This window comes from Chiloscyllium plagiosum, unplaced genomic scaffold (assembly GCF_037043375.1).
Source record: "Chiloscyllium plagiosum isolate Xiang-an unplaced genomic scaffold, Cpla_swu_hap1 HiC_scaffold_2, whole genome shotgun sequence".
Classification (NCBI taxonomy): domain Eukaryota; kingdom Metazoa; phylum Chordata; class Chondrichthyes; order Orectolobiformes; family Hemiscylliidae; genus Chiloscyllium; species Chiloscyllium plagiosum.
The window spans coordinates 134,772,014-134,792,144 of NW_028270140.1; positions in this window are offsets into that span (position 1 = coordinate 134,772,014).

The window sequence follows — 20,131 nt, forward strand, 5'->3', positions numbered from 1 at the left end:
GGGGCTGGTTTCCTTAGAGGGTTGGAAGCTGATTGGTGACCTTATTCAGGTTTATAAAATCATGAGGGGCATGGATATGGTAAATTGAAAAGGTCTTTTCCCTGGGTAAGAGAAGTCCAGAACCAGAGGGTATAGGTTTAGAGTGAGAGGGTAAGTTTTAAAAGGGACCAAAGGGGCAACTTTTTCACACAAATAGTGGTGCATGCATAGAATAAGCTGCCAGAGGGGGTGGATGGGTACATGAATAGGAAGTGTTTAACAAGATATGGGTCAAGTGCTGGTAAATGGGGTAAGATTAATTTTGGATATCTGGTCAGCATGGATGAGTTGAATCGAAGGGTCTGTTTCCATGCTGTACATCTCTACGATTCTATGACTCTAATTGTTAAAATACTAGCTATTGCCTATCTTACAGCATATCTTTTAATATATTCGTCTAAGCCAACTTGTCCTTCAGATTTTCATAATTTTGGTTTAGATTTTACACCCAAGTTTCAAATTAAACAAAATCTTATTCAAGCCAATTGGAAAATTCTATTGTGATATAGTTAGATTTCATAAAGGTTCTTTTGCAACAGATTATTTTGCACTTTCTCACCACATAATAATCATTCAAAAATCATTGGTCCACTAATGGATTTCTCCAGACAGCAATCTCAAACACAATTCAGGAATTCTTCCTCCCAGTCTTGGTGTTCATTAGATTTACCCAGTCTATGTGCATACTAAAGTCATCCATAACTAATGCAGTCACCTTGCTACATGCATCTAATTTCCTGATTTACACCATGCCAAACATTACCATGGAGGCCATGACTGACAGTTTTTGTGACTCTAATGTTCGCTCCACCCAAATAGATTCCACAACCTAATCTTTTGAAAGCAGATTCTCTCTTGCTAAAATACCTCTCTCTTATCATCAGCACAATGTCTCCTCCTTTCCTTTTTAGTCTATCCTTTCTAGATGTCAAATATTGTTTTAATATTCAGTCACCAGTCTCAGTCACCCTGCAGCAACATCTCAAGAATGACACTTCAATCGTTTCTCTTTATGTCTACCACCTCTATCCCTTCACCTATTTTGTTGTGAGTGTCGCATGCATTCATACAGAGTATCTTCAAATCTGCATGTTAACTCTATTCTGTAACTTTCCCCCAGTTCCTTCTTGTATTTGCTTCTGCTGCTTTCCATTTTCATTTACAGTTTCTCAACTTTGCTTAACCATCTTAGTTTTTATTCCATCAACATTCCTTCTCAGGTTTCCACCCTCCTGTCAGCTAGTTTAATCCTTCTCCAACAGCACCAGCAATCCCGTGAATGAATGAAAAGAAAATCCAAATTCCGTCAAAATGTAACCCGCCCTTTCTGTATAGATACCACCAGACACAGAGTCAATGTCCCAGAATTCTCAAGCCCTCCCACCTGCAACATTTTTCCAGCCGTATATTCATTCCCTCGGTCTTCCTATTTTTGTACTTGCTACCATGATGCACTGGGAATAGTCCTGAGTTCATTGCTTTCGAGCTCCTGCTTTCCAGGCTCATGCCTAGCTCTGTAAATTCTACTTTCGGAAGTTTGTCCCTCTTTACTGATGTTGTTGGTGCTAATGTGGACCTCAACCTTTTAGCTCTTCAAAGGAATGCCCTGCAACCAGTGTGGAACATACTTGACCTTGGCACCAAGAAGGAACACATTCCCTGATGTCACATTTGTAGTCACATTTGCAACCTTCCTGTTGCCCTGGATATCAGATCGCCTATCATTATTGCCCTTTCTCACTTGCTACATTCCTCTGACCAACCATTGCCTCCTCAGCATCACAGGCAAGAAACACTGGAGGCTCTTGCACAGAATAGAATTCTGAAAAATTAGGCGTCACAATCTTCCAACCCATCACTCAGTGCAACAGCTTCAATTAGACTGCTAAATTTCCTCCCTTTTTAAGTTGCAACTACATTATTCAGTTTATAGTCCCCAAGCAATATTTAACATTTCTAAGGTGTTCTTTTTTTATATAAAGAAACTTCTTGGAGAGTACGTTCACTGTTTTTAAATTGGGAGAAGTATGAGGATCAAGAATTAGAACCCAGCACAGTCAAGAGGAGATCTTAAGGAGGTGTTTGAGGTCAAGAAGACAGAAGGTAAAGCGGAAACCTAGAAAATAGTTGGAGTCAGCCATTCTGACCTTCAAGCCTTCAATATGATCATGGCTGACCATGCAATTTCAGTGTCTTCCTCTTGTTTTCTCTCCATACCCCTTGTTTCCTTTAGCCCCAAGGGCCATGTCCTCCTCCCTCTTGAATATATTTAATGAACTTGCCCCGACAGCTTTCTATGGTAGAGAATTCCACAGGGCATAACTCTGAGCGAAGAAATCTTTGCTCGTATCAGACCTGAATGTCTTACCCCTTACCATGAGACTGTGACCCCGAATTCTGGACTTGCCCAACATCAAGAACATTCTCCTCACATCTAGTTTGTCCAGTCCCGTCACGATTTTGAATGTTTCTCAGTGATCCCCCCTCATTCTTCTAAAATCAATGAAATAAATAGTCATCATTGGATTTCCAAGTTGTGTGGACAGTCTTCTTGACAATAGGAGATAGGCCAGTCGAAACCAGAAGGATACAAATTGAGACATTGGGTGAACAAATTCAAACAGAAGTGATGGGGGAATAGAAGAGAGGGATTTGAAGTCAGGATGAAAATCTCAAAAAATTGAAAGGAATAGTGTACAATTCAAAACATTGATCTGTTAATATAATTTTCAAGTTTTCATATCATATGGAAATAAGATTGTTGTTCTGATGTCTTTTCATTGGGATAATTATGATCAATAAGAAACAATGAACAAAGAACACTACAGCACAGGCACAGGTCCTTCAACAGACCAGGACTGCTCCAACACATGAAGTCTTTCAAAACTAAAAACATTTTGCTTCTATGTGGTCCATATTCTTCTCTTCATTGTCTATTCATGTATCTGTCAAGGTGCATCTTAAACAATGCTATTGTATCCAACTCCACCACCTTCACTGGCAGCGTATTTTGGGCACTTTAGCATACTCTCTGCAAAAAAAAAAACTTTTCCCCTCACATCTCCTTTGAGCCTGCCCCTTTTTACCTAAAAGATATGTCTCTTAATAACTGACTTTATCAAACTAAAAAAAGACTTCCACTATTCATTCTATCCACATTTAGGGTATCCTTAGATTTCAGAAAATGTTTCTATATTTTTATTGGCAGCTCAGATTAATCAGAGGTCTGTTGATAATGGCAAATAATTAGATTTTTTTTTACTTCATTTTGCAAAGAACATTATTTTCAATTTAGAGGAGTGCTGAACTATTTTACAAGCACCACCCCTCCCCCGTCCCCGCAATGTGATCCAACCAATTAAAAACATTTTATATTTGCATCTTGCCTTGAATTCTGGCACTCAGGAATACAATTTAGAATTCCCACAGGCACACATTAAATGCAAACTTGCCCTGTTCTGAAGGTTAATGGGCCCTTATTGAAAAATTCTCCATGCCTCTCATTTGTACACATTTGCTCAGCATGGAAAGGTAGAGGGATAGAAACATTTTACAGGAAGATATTGTGATACGCTAAGAGAGTGGGCAAAAAGTTGGCAAATGTAGTGTAAGGTGAAAAAACGTGAAGTTGTTCAATTTGGAAGGGAGAACAGAAGAACTGAATATAATTTCAATTGAGAGAAACTGCAGGAAGTTGTAACACAAAGGGACCTATGCATGGAACACAGAAAGCGAGCGCAAGGTTCAGCAGGAAATCATGAAAGTTAATGGAATATTGCCCTTATTTCAAGGCATGTTGAAGTATAGGAATAGGCAAGTCCTACTGCAACTGTACAATGTACTGGTGAGACCACACTGGAGTACTTCAAGCTATTCTGGTCCCCTTTCTTCAGGAAAGATATCATTTCATTGCAGGAAGCTCAGAGAAGATTCATGAGGATGATCCCTGGTATAGAGTGATTGTCTTATGAGCAAAGATTAAATAGTCTGGGTGTCGACCCCTGGAGTTTCAAAGAATGAGAGGTGATCATATTGAAACATACAGGAGCCTTAACTGGTTTGAAAGGGTAAATTCTGAGAGGATCTTTCCTCTGAAAGGAGAGTCCAGCTCTTGAGGACATAGTCTCAGAATCAAGGGGCACCACTTTAAGACTGTGAGGAGAAGGAATTTCTTATATCAGAGGGTTGAGAGTCTCTGGAACTCCTTGCCACATACAGCTATAGGGGCAGAGCCCTTGTGTACATTTAAGGCAGTGATAGGCAGATTCTTGATTGATTCTATTGAATAGTGGAGTAGGCTTGAGGGGCTGAATGGCCTACTTCTGTTCCTATTTCTTGGGGTCTTTTGTATTCCCACTGCTGCCAGCCCTCTTATACCCGAATGATCTGAACGGTATGAATAGAAATCAATACCTGATCAGTTTGCAGAAGATCTTCACTAACACAGGGGCAGGAAAACTGGACCTGTTGTACCTCCTTTACGAAATTGTCACCTTCATAAGTAAACTTTAACCTCAATCTAATGGTCCTGGAAGACAAATATTTGTTGTCCCTATTCATTGTAGCTTTTCGTTTGCAAGTTTCCACTTGTACAGGACCTCTTCTGACAGGTTAACTTTGAAACAAGCATTTATGGCTCAGTTAGTTACTCAGTTTTGAAACTTGGGATGAGAGACTGGACTTACCAGGACAGGTTGAAAATGTCAGGACTGTTCTCTTAAGAATGAATAAGATAAAATTGAGGCTGAATTGCTGCTCTCAGGACAATGAAAAGTTTCGACAAAGTCAAAAGAGAAAACTGTACCTTCTGGTGGATGGGTTTCATAACTGAGGTCATAGATTCAGCATAGGATCCGCAGGAGAGAAAATGTTTCACTCAGAGACTTGTTCGGTTCTGTCTCCAACTGAAAACATGATGGACACTGATTCCATCAATAATTTTAAAAGGACGTGGAGGATAAGGAACACATAGGGGTTTGAACATAAAGCAGAGGTACAAGGGACTAAGTACAATAATTTTTTCAAACAGCTGTTGCAGGCATCCAATACTATAGGTTTCAATGAAGTAAATGGAAAAGGAGTAGGCCATTCAGCCCCTCAAGGGGGAATGTTATTATTTTCTTCAGCACCTTCCTTAAACTGGATATTTGAAAGCATGAAGATAGTTTTCTATTTATTGGTACAGGCAACTTGGGGAACCAGAAGACTTGGAGATTAACTCTTTTGCCTTGAGATGATTCCTTCAATCATAGGTATCTCGCAAACTTTCATTTCATACCTTTTCACTACTTCCCACTGGCAGGAGGTTCTCAGAGGACTCCTATACTGTGTGCAGTCTGTGTGAGTCACGGATTTAAGAAAGACGTTCCTTTTCTATGACCCATTGACTGAAAAGCCAAAATTACTTATTCATGGATAAAGGCAAATAATTTAGAGAAAATTATAATAATGTATTGCTCACTGATTGAGTTGTCCTCACTCTTCAGAACTAAGTGGATTTTAAAAATTGTGTGGGTGGAAAACCATCGTACATTCTAAAACAACACATTTTTATGTTGTCAAAAGTCACACAACATCAGGTTATAGTCCAACCGGTTTATTTGAAATCCCAAGCTTTCTGAGAGCTGCCCTTTGGTCAGGTGAAGTGACTTCACCAAACAAAGGAGCAGCACTCTGAAAGCTTAAGCTTTCAAATAAATCTGATGCATTATAACCTGATGTCGTATGATTTCTGACTTTTTCCACCTCAGTCCAACACAGCAGTTCCACATCATTTTTATGTTAGCCACTAAAAATTATTTTAGTTGTAAAGATTGAATCTTGAGTTTATTTATAAATTAGAAAGCACCACATATGTACAAGAGGCACAAAAGACAATGGTTCTTACCAAATAACACTATGGATGCTACATTTGTGGAAGATTCTTGTCGGTATTTCTAATGGACTGATGAAAATACTATGCTGGCAAGAAGTGAAGATTTACTACTACCGAATGGGAAATGCCATCAAAACACACAGTAGTGAGCCATTCAATAAAGGGAGGATTTAGCTATTTTAGATCTTATTTTGACCATCTGCCCCCAATGAGTTTGGTTTTTCTAGTTATTTGAATCTGCCTGTTATTTTTGACATATGACTATTCTACTTTTTTGACTGAATGGCGAGATGAGGCAACTTACAGCAGATATATTATAAAATTCGATAAAGACACATGCACTCCCCTACTGCTACAAAAATAGATTTTGTGGCCTGGTCATGAAAATATAGGTGATTGAATTCTGTCACTGAAAAGTGACCTGATCATTGCAGTTGAAGGGAAGAAAAATAACCTCTCGAACTAAGCCATTGAAACAATTCAAATATCTGTTCAGCAAGTCCAGTTAAGCAAATATCAAAAAGCTGGAATTAAATACTTCATACCCCATGACTGGTCGCAATCCCCAGTTTGAAATATTTCCTTCATAGATGTTCTGATGTCCAATTCGTCCAACAGGAGCGGACAGCAATCCCATGTACTTACTGACATGAACAGATGGTAGTTGTCCTCTTCAGAACAATGAATTGAACCATCAGGAACAGAGCTGAAGTAATTAATATTACAGGCTGCTTTCAGGTTGCATTTTAAGTAGTAAATTGTCAACCACGACTGGGGTGTTTGTACCATAGTGACAGTCACAGGTTGCATGGGAAAATTGAACTTTTAGCCCAATTATAATTAACTTTCGAATTGTGTGCAATCCTATTAAGTGAGCAGTCTGCTTTTACATAGCCTTCTAAAAGCAAGGAGAATAACACCTCTTAATTGTTTATAATTTTCTGTTTTGCAAACCAGATGTGATTATATTATTAAGCAAAGTACTGAAGCAAACAAAATATATTATTATTTTAATGTTAGTTAGCACACTTCCTTATAAAATTCATACAATGACAATAAAAATTAATTGCTTTGTTTGTTGAATGTGAGATTCCTGTGAATTCAGTGTTATACCGACCACACAAAACAATTATAATTCTTCATAAACTCAATACAGTGATAAGCATTCATATTTGTTCAGGGACATCTCAAGCTAACATTTATGAGCCAATTTCAATTGGAAAGTGTCACAATTCATAATTTTCAAAATAAAATATGTATTACTCCCATTGAATATCTGACTTAAAAGTTTTTATTTGAAAAGAAAAGACTGTTATGTCAGACACTTATAACTGGCTGTTGTTTGTTGCATTCAGCCATGGATTTATTTAAAAGGGTTTGAGAGTGGTATTGAGACTGCCAAGCTGAAATCTTCACAATGCTTGTATTTTTCAGTAATTCAAGATGAAAGCCAGGATTTTCATTTTCCATACTGATCATTTTTGACATTAGATTTCTGCAGTGTATTACTGCCCACTGTAACATTTAACCTGTTGTTCACTGGAAGAAACACTGATGCTGAAACCACCAACTCCAATTCAGAAGGGTCAACTTAAATGATTAATGATGGAATGATGCTATTTTCTGTCATCATTGCCTGAGCAGAACTGGGCTTAGAGATCACAAGAACCAGACAGAAGGTCTGACATGCCAGCAAAGGCACAGCATGTTTAAATGCTGCAATAGCTAGCCAAGTCAGTTAAGCTTGCAAGAGACAATCAATTAAGTTTTGGAGATTGGTAAATCTTTGAAGAGTTCCCAGTGTCACCATCACTAACTCACTCTTTGAGACCGTATTCCTCTTTAGGCTAAAGCAGGTACACACAGTACCCACCATTGCTCCTATTGTCCATGAGAAAGTGAATAAAATGTGGAGAGTCTGGTTAAATGTTACAAATTACTCTGACCTGGAAAATTGGCAAGATTCAGTGCCAATTTAAACAGTGCACGAATCACATCCATGTTAGTAAGCGGACTGATCAAAACTCTTACTGAAGTCTAAATCATTGCTGTGAAACAACACATTTAGTGAAGAAACTATTGTTTTTCTTCATTAATAAGTCAAATAAAAGTAATCCTCACTACTAAAATTATCCGTTGCACTATATTTGGCTCTAAGATACGTGAGATATGAAGAAATATTGTGCATTGATGCAAGATATTTCTGACTGTTGTCATAAAATACATATAATTTTATCATTGGTACTTTACAAAAATTTGAAAGAGGTTTTGACATCATTGAATACTTGGAGGTGGTAGATCCAGGAAAATAGGGGGTGTCCACAATGGGATGGTCCTCTGTCTCATACAAGCTGATGGAGAACTTTGCTTTTTGTTTTATATCCATAAGTGCTCTTGCTCACAATTGAATGTTTTATCTTCTCCATCATCAAACCATCTGTGGTATCTTTTCACTGATTAACTGCTGTCAGTGAATCAGGCACATTCTCCAGTTGATGAGTTTACAGGCAAAGCTTTTTCAGAGCGATGCAGACCATCAAAGGTGATGGGGACTGGAGAGGTGACCTTGCAGAACTTTCCTAGATGTGGCCTGGGAATCAGATCAGTTGCCAATTACACATATTAATGTTCCAATAACGTTGGAATGAGGTGACTTAAGAAAAGAGAACAAAACTGACATCTTTACCTGGTCTGGCCGACATGTAGCTCCAGACCCATAGCAAATGATTGAAACTGGCAGTTAGGGATGAACAATGAATGCTGACATTGCGTGAATGAATTTTTACAAAATGCATGCTTGGTGGAGCTCATTGAAACCTGTGGCCCATAAACATAAAACATGTCATTGCTGATGCAGCTAATGCAGCTTTGGTGCTGATCCATTTTTTCTTTCATCAATTTGCCTCGAAAGCACCCAACGTTCCTGGTGGGATTGCCAATGCTCCAGAGGTGCTGATCCTCCTGACGAGGAACACAACAGCACCAAATGGCTGTTTTCAAAACAATGCTAAGGGTGGAAAGCAAAGAAGACCACTGTCATGTGTCCCATTCGGTCCTGACATAGATAAATTTATATGATCTGAAAAGAAACCAGAGTACACTCTGGATGTGAAACCTGAAGGCAAGTCCAGCCAATGCTCTAAACCCCTCAGAAATGATGCATTCATTGAAAAAGGTATTAATGGATATGGATTGCATTAAGCTGTATTGCTTATTCTCCCCATGACTGTCAACTGATATAGACCCTGTGGACTGCAATATAAATGGATTCCATTTAAAAAATCATTACAATAACTTTGATATTGCTCAACTGGATATTATTCTGTTAAACTGCTTCATTCCTACACTGGGGATAATATTGTACATAGTTGCTCATGGGAGGGCATGTCAGGCAATCAGCCTCATCTGTGCCCTCAAAAATCAGAGGATCCTGTGGAATGAAATGACTTATTAATATAGCACAGGAGCCTCTTTAAACATGGAAAATGGGAGCAGGAATATGCCATTTGTGCCTGCTGCACTATTCAATTTGTTCATAGCTCATCATCCAACTCAGTACCCTGCTTCTACTTTCTCCCTATAGCCTTTGATCCCTTTAGCCAGAAGAGCTATAATTATCTCCTTCTTGGAAACATGCAATATTTTGGTTCCAACTGCTTTCTATGGCAAATCTTGGTTGGTTTACAGAAAATCTGTTACTACATAAGAAGAAATAAAAACTAAAAACATTTTATAAATCTCAAAAAACATCTTCGAGATTTACAAGGTTAAACTGTACCTGTCATTTCCAATGCAGAAAGCACACAAAAGCTTGATATTATTTAATTTAAAATCTGAAGCTTTTTAAACATTTTTGCCAAAAGATATGTTTATTGTTGCCTAGTCCAGCATTTATTGCCCAATGTTTAATTGCCCTGAAGAATGTGGTGGTTAGTTGACTTCTTTAGCTACGGCAGACTTTCAGGTGTGGGTCCCTCCACCTATCGCATTTCCAAAGCCCCTCCCCCAATCCCCTCCTCCCTACCTTTTATCTTAGCCTGCTGGACACACTTTCCTCATTCCTGAAGAAGGGCTTATGCCCGAAATGTCGATTCTCCTGTTCCTTGGATGCTGCCTGACCTGCTGCGCTTTTCCAGCAACACATTTTCAGCTCACCCATATTACTGTTCGGAAAGGGATTCCAGGATTTTGTCCAAGTAACAGTGAAGAAATGAACATGTGTCTCTGATTTGGAGGAGGACTTACAAGCGGTGGTGTTTCCGTGCACCTACTGCTCTTGACATTCCTGGTAGAAGAAATCATAGGGTCAGAAGGTGCAGTCAAAGGAGCCTTGCTGAGTTACTGAAGTGCATCTTGTTGATGGTCCACAGGTCTGCTGGTGCACGCAAATAGTGGAGCAAGTGAACTTTGATGGTGGCAGATGGGGTGCCAATTAGGCGTGTAAGTAGTATGGAGCTCCTTAAGTATTGTTGGCCTGATCCAAGCAGGTGGAGTGTATTCTATCACATTTATAACTTGTGCATAGCTTGCACAATGGTTTTGCAGATGGTTTTGGGGAATCAGGAGGTGAATTAAGTGTCGCACAATTCCAAGCTGTTGTAGGCATAGAATGTATATGACCTGTCCAGTTCACTTTTGTGGCATGTAAACTTTTCAGGATAAGGATTCAGTCACATATGACAAGGATGAGTAGTGTGCTTTTAAAAATAAATGTTCATCTGAGTAAGGAGTTACAAGATTATCAGAAGCTAGTATCTGTTCAAGTTATTTAAAAGGGAACAAAAACAGAAATTGCCAGAGAAGCTCAGCAGGTCTGGCAGCATCTGAAGAGAGAAAGCAGAATTAACATTTTGAGTCCAGTGACCTTTCTTCAGAACTGACAAGAACTGACAGTTTTTCACCACAAAAATCTGATGCCAAATGATCAGCAGAGGAAAGGAAAATCCTGGCTTTCATCTTTAATTCATAAAAAATACAAGCATTGTGAAGTTTTCAGTTTGGCAGTCTCAATATCACTTTCAAACCCCTTCAAATAAAACTGTGGTTAAATACAACCAACAACTTAGAGGCCTGACAATAATGGTCCTTTTCTAAAAGAATAAAATTTGCATTTAAGCCAGATATTCAATATTTTTTTTTTGAAAATGATAGACTATAAACAATTTCTGATTGAAATAGACTCATAAAAGTTTGTTAAGAGATGTCCCTGATCAAATATGAATGCTTGTCACTGCTCTGAGTTTATGAAGAATTATAATTGTTTTATGTGCTTTGTATAACACTGAATTCACAGGGAAAAGTGATATTCATGCTGAAGCCAGAGGGAGCAGTGGTGGGGGTAGTGAGCAGATAAACAGAGATGCAGGCCAGAGAGAGAGAGAGAGAAGAGAGACAGACAGACAGAGACAGACAAAGACGGCGGGAAAGAGAGAGAGAGAGAGAACAACAATCGGGGAGACAAAGGGGTGGCTGGTAGAATGCTTAGGAGAAAGAAAAGCTGATAATGGGGACCATAAATAGGGGTTAAATTAATTGGCTGTGCTGAAAGTAGTCCATTTAAGAGGGAAGCTCGTTTCCTTCGGAAGAGCTGCAGCAAGTCATTGTGAAAGTGACCTCGATCTGGAAAGGTCACAAGAATAGCACAACATGGTGGACAATTGTCTCCAAGAGTTTCTGAGGCTGCGCAGGACGCCTTGGTGCAGTGGGGTCGAAGTAGGAGCTCAATCCTCCAGCCACAGGGATAAAGGGATGGGGGAGGCCCTCTGGACCAAGTATTAGTGTTAGATGATAGGGAAAAGTTAGATTGACAAAGGGATCAAACAGGCAACACTGATTAGAAATTGACTAGCACTGATTCTAATGGTTTCCTGCACATTGATGTAGATTGGATTGGTCTGCATACTGGGTTCGACTTTGGGGTCAGTGTGGTATGGAAATTTCAAACATTCACCGTCGCTTTTCTTTGAAGCTGACAGAGGTTTTAGGGGCCAAATCTAATAAAACAGGCCTACTCACATCAGGAGGTGAAGCCAGCACAGGGAGAGCCCAATTGTCATGGGCGGTGCCATGCCTTTATGAGTCAACGATGGCATTAGGAATGATATGACTACAGAATGGGCACTATTAGGCAGAAGTATTACACAGCAGGAGATTTATAGTCAAGGAGATCCCAGCAAGTTTCAGAGTGAATTAATTTTGCCTTGCATTCTATGGATTTCACATAAGGAGGAGACAGAGGAAAGCCATTCCTAGCATATCTTTTCCTTGGATGCCCATCTCCAGGATCTGAGGGATTGCTATGAATTGCAGTGTCTTCATGGATGAAGAAATTAAATCAGCAGAAATGGAAATGGCTGAGAAAGTAAGCAGCCAGATGTAATCACTCTGATCTCGACACAGTGCTTCATGAGTCAAGGGATTGACCTTACCTCCAAACGTTGCTTCTACATTTCCCAATATTTTACTCCACAATGCTCCCTCTGACTAACATTCTTTATAGGTCAGCTCATTTCTCTCTCTCAAGCCACCTCCTTGCATCCAATAAACACAGTCACTGTCACCCAACCCTAACCCTATTACTATCTTATGCTCATAGCTCACGGTCACACTTCACAATTGAAGGTTATAGTCCAACAGGTTTATTTGAAACCACAAGCTTCCAGAATCTGATGAAAGAGCAGAAATCTGAAAGCTTGTGGTTTCAAATAAACCTGTTGCACTATAACTTAGTGTTGTGTGATTTTTAACTTCAGAATTGATGTTATTCCCTGCTGTCTGCAGTATCTATTTCTCACAACCCTTAATTCTTTGCTTTCTCTCCTTGCAAGAGAAGGGAGAGCTAGAACACCTTGATTGCCTGGCAGTGCATGCCCATCTGAAACATTATGATGGAACTCTTGTGTCATGAGGCTTAAATTAAACTGAAGTCCTAGGCAGTTGAAATAATCTCCAAAACTTTGAAACCCGCTACGGAACAGTGAAATCAGGCTTTCAGAACTTCAGACTTTGAAGTAGTAGTCCAGTACAAAATACAGCAAGTCTGATGTTAAAAAGATACCCAGCCTGTTCACTTTTTGAATAGTTGTTTCCCACTGTGCTTTCACCTTGGTGATCCTTATGAGCTCCACATCAGAAATCCTTGCCTGTTAAAGTCAGATTTAACAATAATTAATTAGTAATCGGGCACTCCCCGATCTACACGTAACATGTAAGTGCAGCAAGCAATTAAAAAAGAAATAGCACATTGGCTATTATTACAAGGGGATTAGAGCACAAGAACAAGGAGGTCTTTCTACAATGTATGTGAATTTAGAGAGAGTACATCATTGTGTGCAATGTTAGTCTCCAAATTTAAGGAAGAAAAGTCTTGCATTGGAAATAGTAAAGGGAAGATTCACTGGACAGGTCAATTCTCACCCAGAAAACAATGATAAGAGATTGAATAGATTGGGTCTGTATTCTATGGAGTTGAGAAGAATTAGAGATGATCTCATTAAAATATTAAAGATTATAAAGGTTTTGACAGGGTATATAATGGAAAATTATTTCCCTTGGCTGGTGACTCTATGCCAAGGGATCTTAGGATAATGGGTCAGTCATTTTTGGTAAAGAGGAGAAATTTCTTCACTCAGTGAATTTGGAATTCTCTACTCCAGCAAACTGTGAATGCTTCTTCATTTGAATATATTTTAAACTGAGATGCAGGCAAGGAATCAAAGGACGTGGGGAGGAGGCAGGAAAGAGGAGTGAATCCCAAGATCAACAACAATCACAGTGAGTGGCAGATCAGGATCAATAAGCCATGTGTTTCCCTGTTGTATTTTTTATGGTTGCATTCTTCAATGTGGACCCACCAATTATTATTGGCACAGTTTATAAATGAACACCCAAACTACTTATAACATTACTTTGTCCATTACTTAGCCAGAGGCATGAATGTCATCAAAATGTGTCCAGTGCCTGACTTTACAAGCAATCATTTCTAGCCTCTCATCAGTCCTGACAATGGGAGATGCATTATGTCGAGAGTGGGAGGAGGGGTAAATAATTAAGTAGCATGGCAGTTTTTCAGCTTTCATGCTGTGAAGCCCAAGTCGATTAAACTATAATTGCTCAGCTCTTCAGCATGCCTAATTATCTTTTTCCACTAGATAAAAGGGTGAATCTAGAAATTGCAAAGGGGAAATTATGATTGCTAATCGCAACACATCTGCAGTTGCTGAAGGCACAAATGAAAATAAAATAGAACGAATTCGATTCAAAAAGCAGGTAATAGAAATTACATACTTAACTGTAATCTACATAAAGGATTCTCAATCACATTTGGGAATGTGTATTAAAAAAGTAGAAATGAAGAATATGTAGTTAATATGCATAAGTTAGACTGCTTAGAAATTCCTTCTACATTTCTTCCATAAAGTCCACTAGAGTTTGTCTTTATGAAGTGCAGCAGTCCTGTACCATAAATCTCATTCATCGCAGCAATGTACATCAGTTAGACCTTTCAAATTAGTTTGAAAAAAAGCACTTTTATGTCCTCCAAATATAACCCAAGTTGCTCATTGTTCCGAAGTGCAACTTTCAGAGAATCTCATATAATTTGAATTGTCAAGCAAGGAAGAGATTCTCAAGCTGTTTACTATAATACACGGCATTCAAAGATAAAAAGGTACATATAATCTCATAACAAGTCAGGCTTTACAAATCCTGGATAACATTGCTTAGGTTGCATTGATTGTATTGTATACTGTGATTATCTTATAACAAATAGGCTTTGTTTTATTTCTAATTAATTGTTTTCCATCCATTGTCTTATGAATGGAGTCAAAAGAAAATTATAATGTCTCTCCTGAATTGAACTTATTGTCACATGTACCGAGGCACAGTGAAAAGCTTTGTCTTGTGAGTAATACAGGCAGATCACAGAGTTAAGTAGCATCGATAGTAAATAATAGGTAAACAGCGGCAAAAACCAAAACAGGTGAATGCTAAGGGTTTGTGAGTCCATTCAGTGTTCTAACAACAGTAGGGTAGAATCTGTTTCAAAACCGGCTGGTGCATGTGTTCAGGCTTCTGTACCTTCTCCCCAGTGGTAGAAGTTGTAGAAAAGCATTGCCAGAGTAGGATGGATCTTTGAGAATACTAGGCAGTATTTCCTTGATAGCAGACCTAGTAGATGGATTCTATAGATGGGAGGTTGGCCTTTGTGATTGTCCAGGCCGAGTTCACCACTCTCTGTACCCATCTCCGATCTTGAATGGTACAGCTGCCATACCAGGTAGTGATATCTCCAGACTGAATGCTCTCGATGGCGCACCTATAAAAGTTGGCAAGGATATTCGACGTCAAGTCAACTTTTCTCATTTGCCTGAGGAAGAAGAGACAATGTTGGGCCTTTGTAACCAGAGCGTCCACATGAAAACTCCAAGAAAGCTTGTTGTTGATGACCACTCCCAGGAGTTTGACAGTCTCCACTCTGTTAATGTCTGGGGGATGAGTAACATACCGCTGAAAGTCAATAATGGGTTCCTTGGTTTTGGCGGCATTGAGAGCTAGGTTGTTCTCAGTGTACCATTTTTCGAGGTCTTCCACTTCCTCTCTGTAGTCTGTTTCGTCACATCTGAGATTCGACTGACTATGGTGCTGTCATCAGCAAATTTGTAAATGGCATTAGTTTGGTATTTGGTGAGGTAGTCATGGGTATACAGTGAGTAGATTAAGGGGCTGAGTATGCACCCCTGGGGGGCTCCAGTGTTGAGTGTTAATGAAGATGAAATATTGTCCCCAATCTTCACTGATTGTGATCTGTGGGTCAGGAAACTGAGGATCCAGTTTCAGAGAGTGGGGCTTAGTCTGAGATCACTAAGTTTAGGAGTCAGTCTCGCAGGGATAATAGTGTTGAAGGCTGAACGGTAGTCAATGAGTAAGATTCTTACATAACTGTTCTTGGTGTCAAGATGTTCTAGGGAGGAGTGAAGGGCAAATGATATAACATCTGATGTAGATCAGTTGCTCTGTTAGGCAAATTGGAGAGGGTCAAAAGTAGTGGGGAGGCTGGAGTTGATTAATGCCATGACAAGCCTTTCAAAGCACTTCATGACCACCAAGGTTAGGGCCACTGAGCGGTAGTCATTGAGACATGCTGCATGAACCTTCTGAGGAACAGGGATGATGTTGGCCTTCATGAAATAGGCAGGGACAGGCAGAAAGTCTGCTCAAAGCAAGTATAGAAGGCGTTGAGATGATCTGGAAAGGATGTGTCATTGTCTGCTATCTTTCACTGTCTCTCTTTAGAACCTGTGATGTCATTCAGTCTTTGCCATAGTCGCCGCGTGTCTGGGTCTCCAGTTTGGATCAGTATTGGTCCTTGGCTATTTTACTGGCTCTGCAAAGGTCATACTTGGATTCCTTATATTTGAGTGGGTCTCCTGATCTGAAGGCCTCACACCCCCTTGTTAGCAGACTGAATCTCTGCATAAATTCTGAAACGTGGTAGAGATACTCCCCAGTTATGGCTACACCATCTCACATCTCTCATCTGACAAGAAGAATGCATCTCAGGGACACTTTCTGAACAGGGGGAGTTCAGAGTTTTCATACATGAGTCACTAAAAAGCAAGCATCTGAGTTGAGTGGGTATCAGGAAAGACAAATGGAATTGACCTTTACTTCAAAGAGATTGAGTATGAAAGCAGGGAAGTTTTGCTAAAACCATACAAGGCGCCAATCAGACTATGAGAAAGTGACGACTGCAGATGCTGGAGATCAAGGTGGAAGTGTGGTGCTGGAAAAGAACAGTCAGTCAGGCAGCATCCGAGGAGCAGGAGAATCAATGTTTCAGGCAAAGGTTTAAGTGGGGGGAGGGGAAATGAGGAAAAACGCCTCATATTCCACCTTGGGACCCTGCAACCACACAGGATCAATGTAGATTTCACGGTTTCCTTATTTCCCCTCCCCACATTATCCCAGTCCCAACCTCCCAACTTGGCATCTCCCTCCTGGTCTGTCCATCACCTTTCCCATCCATCTGGTCCACCCTCCTCTCCGACCTATCACCTTCTCGCTCACCTTCATCTACCTATCGCTTTCTAAACAACCTTCCCCCCCTTCCCCCCCAAACCCACCCTCCTCCCATTTATCTCTCAGCCATCCTGGCGCAAAAGCCTCATTCCTGATGAAGGGCTAATGCCTGAAACATTGATTCTCCTGCTCCTCAGATGCTGCCCTGACCTGCTGTGCTTTTCCAGCACCACACTGTTGACTCTGATCTCCAGCATCTGCAGTCTTCACTTTCTCTCAGTTCATTCTTAAAAGTCCAGTTTGAATTTTTAAAATGATGTCCCCCTTGTTCTATCTTCCCCCAACCAGAGGAAACAATTTTCCCCCAGCTACTTTATAGGATACCTTTATCATTTTGAAGACCTTAATTATATCACCCTTTCAACCTTCTACCTCTCAAATGGATTCAAACTACGTTATGCATCCTGTGCTCACAATACAGTTTGTAGTTTATTAATGAGAGACAAGAGTCTGAAATGCAATCTCTACTTATGTTTCCCCTTGGGCTTTAATTGGGAGGATGACAAGTTGTCCATATTTGCTCAATTGGCAACAAATACTGAAGATTCAAAAGTGCAAACAGAAGGGTGAAATCTACATGCAAGGCCATAGCATCTCCGAGTGGCTACATTAGGAATAGCATGGTCAACAAATTCAGTGGCGAACCTGTCTTATTCTCTCAAACAACAAAAGTTTCTGACGTGAGGAAAAAAATCAAGGAAGTATTAGTGAGGGAGTGAGAGTGGGGTGGGCAAGACAGAAATACAAAACCCAGCTTTCTGTAATTATTATAGTGAAAGGTTTAAAGCTGAAAAAACAATATTTTCAGTGAATATGATCGAACAAGAAGGTTCCCTTTTTGGTTATTCATTGCGATTGAACTAAAATTATTTTATCCCCACAGATGTACAGGAGTGCATCAAGTTTTTTTCTGGCTTTCTCTCAGAGTTCCATGATCCACTGTGTTTGGTTTAGTTTCTTTATTTTGTTCCACAATTCCACATTCCTCTCCTGAGAAGGAGGGGTGAAGAATATGTACATGTCAGATTGTGCACCTGAGAATTTGGTGAGTGAGGGAATTTAGTGCAGTGAAGTAGGTGGTGCTATTCCAATATTTAATATAAAATGAGCAGGTCTGAGACAAAGTTGATAATCTAGAGACTAAGTTTCTGGCACTGTGATGCATCAGGAAGGAGAGAGGTTATCTGCACGTTTTGTTTTAAAAGACAGTAACACCCGTCACACTATTGGCTTCTGATTTAGTCCATGGTCAGAAACAGGAGAGTTTTAATTGCATGTGAGACAGAAAAGGGGACTAAGCAGGTAGAAGCGGAAAAGTATCCGCCTTTACAATTGTCCTACAGCTTTGTTTTCTTAAAGCCTGTGTGGATGAAAGCGGGATGGCATGAATGATGAGTGAGCTGGTCATGGCATCGTTGAAGTGGGAGTAATACATAGGAATGTAACAGTATGAGGAGACAGTACAATCAGGAGGATAGCCGAGGAGCCAAGTGTGATATGTGATAAGTGTGAAGTGTTGAATTTTGGTGAGGCAAATCAGAACTTAAACATTTAAGGAAGAGCCTTGGGGAATATTGACTAACAAAGAGACCTTGGGGTGCAGGTAGATAGGATAGTGAAGAAGGCTTTTGGCTCACTTGCTTTTATTGGTCAGTGTAGTATAGGAGTATACTGAGGATAGGATTTGGAATGTCATGTTGCAAAAGACATTTGTTAGGCCTCTTTTGGAACACTGCACTCAATTCTGGTCTCCCTGCTATAAAAAAAATGTTAAACTTGAAAGCATGCAAAAAAGATTTACAAGGATGTTGCCAGGGTTGCAGGGTTTGAGCTGTTGTGAGAAGCAAATTAGGCTTGGGCTCTTTTGCCTGGAGCATCAGAAACTGAGAGGTGACCTTATAGAGGTTTATAAAATCATCAGGGGCATGGATGGGGGAAATAGACAAGGTCTTTCCCCAGGGTAGGGAAGTCCAAAAGTAGACAGCATAGGTTTAAGGTGAGAGGGGAAAGATTTTAAAGGGACATCAGGCATAACTTTTTCACGCAGAAGGTGCTGTGTGTACAGAATGAGCTGCCAGAGGAAGTGGTGGAGATTGGTACAATTACAGCATTTCAAAGGAATTTGAATGGGCTTCAGGAAGATATTGGCTGAATGCAGGTAAATAGGGCTAGATTAATTCAGGATATCTGGTTGACATGGACAGGTTGGACTGAAAGGTCTGTTTCTGTGCTGTGGTGCTCTTTGACTCCATGACTTTCAGCCTCTGCAGCTGAGAGCATGAGTCCACATGACTGTGTTGCACACTTGGTGTCATGGTCAGAGGCATTTGCTCTGACCTGATTGAATTAGACTAGGGAATAGTTCATAACTAGGGAGTATGAGTAGATGGAGCAAAATGTTAAAAACAGAACCTCAAATATCATAATTTTGATTATTACCAGAGCAGTGAGTAAAATGACATAAGATGAATCAAATTAGTAAAATGAATGCACAACTCAACAAATAATGTTGGAGAAATGAGTTTTGATTCATGAGACACTGGTACCAGGCTTCACCTGAACCTTACTGGGACCAGAGTTCTGGCAAGTCATGTAACTAGGGCAGCAGCAAGACCTGAAAAACTGAACAGTGGGGGAAAGGATCTTATGAGAAAAGATGTGAGTGGATAGTGACTTGGATAAAATTAACCAAAAGTGTGGCAGGAGTGATAGAGAGTGAAAATTCATCAGTAGATAAGGCTCGAGACAGCAAAAATGACATTTAGACAGAATTAAAGACTCTGAATCTGAATGTGTGCAATGATTGTATCAAGATGGATGCATTGTTAAAAGTGATAGAAATAATAATGCAACATGCAATAACTAAGATAGAATTAGTTCCAGGGTGACCAAAGCAGGGATTTGAATATTAAAAGTTATTAAGCATGTTAAAAAGTCAGCAAAATAGGAAAAGGTGGTGGAGTTTCTCTTTTAATTAAGGATATCATTAGTACAATAGTGAAAGATGATCTTGGCTCAAAATAGCCAAGAGGTAAAATTAAATTCAGTTGAGGTAAAACATAAGAATATTAAATAGTCACTTGAGAGAGTATTTAAAAAAAGGAGATACAATGTTGAACACAATATAAAGGAGAAAAC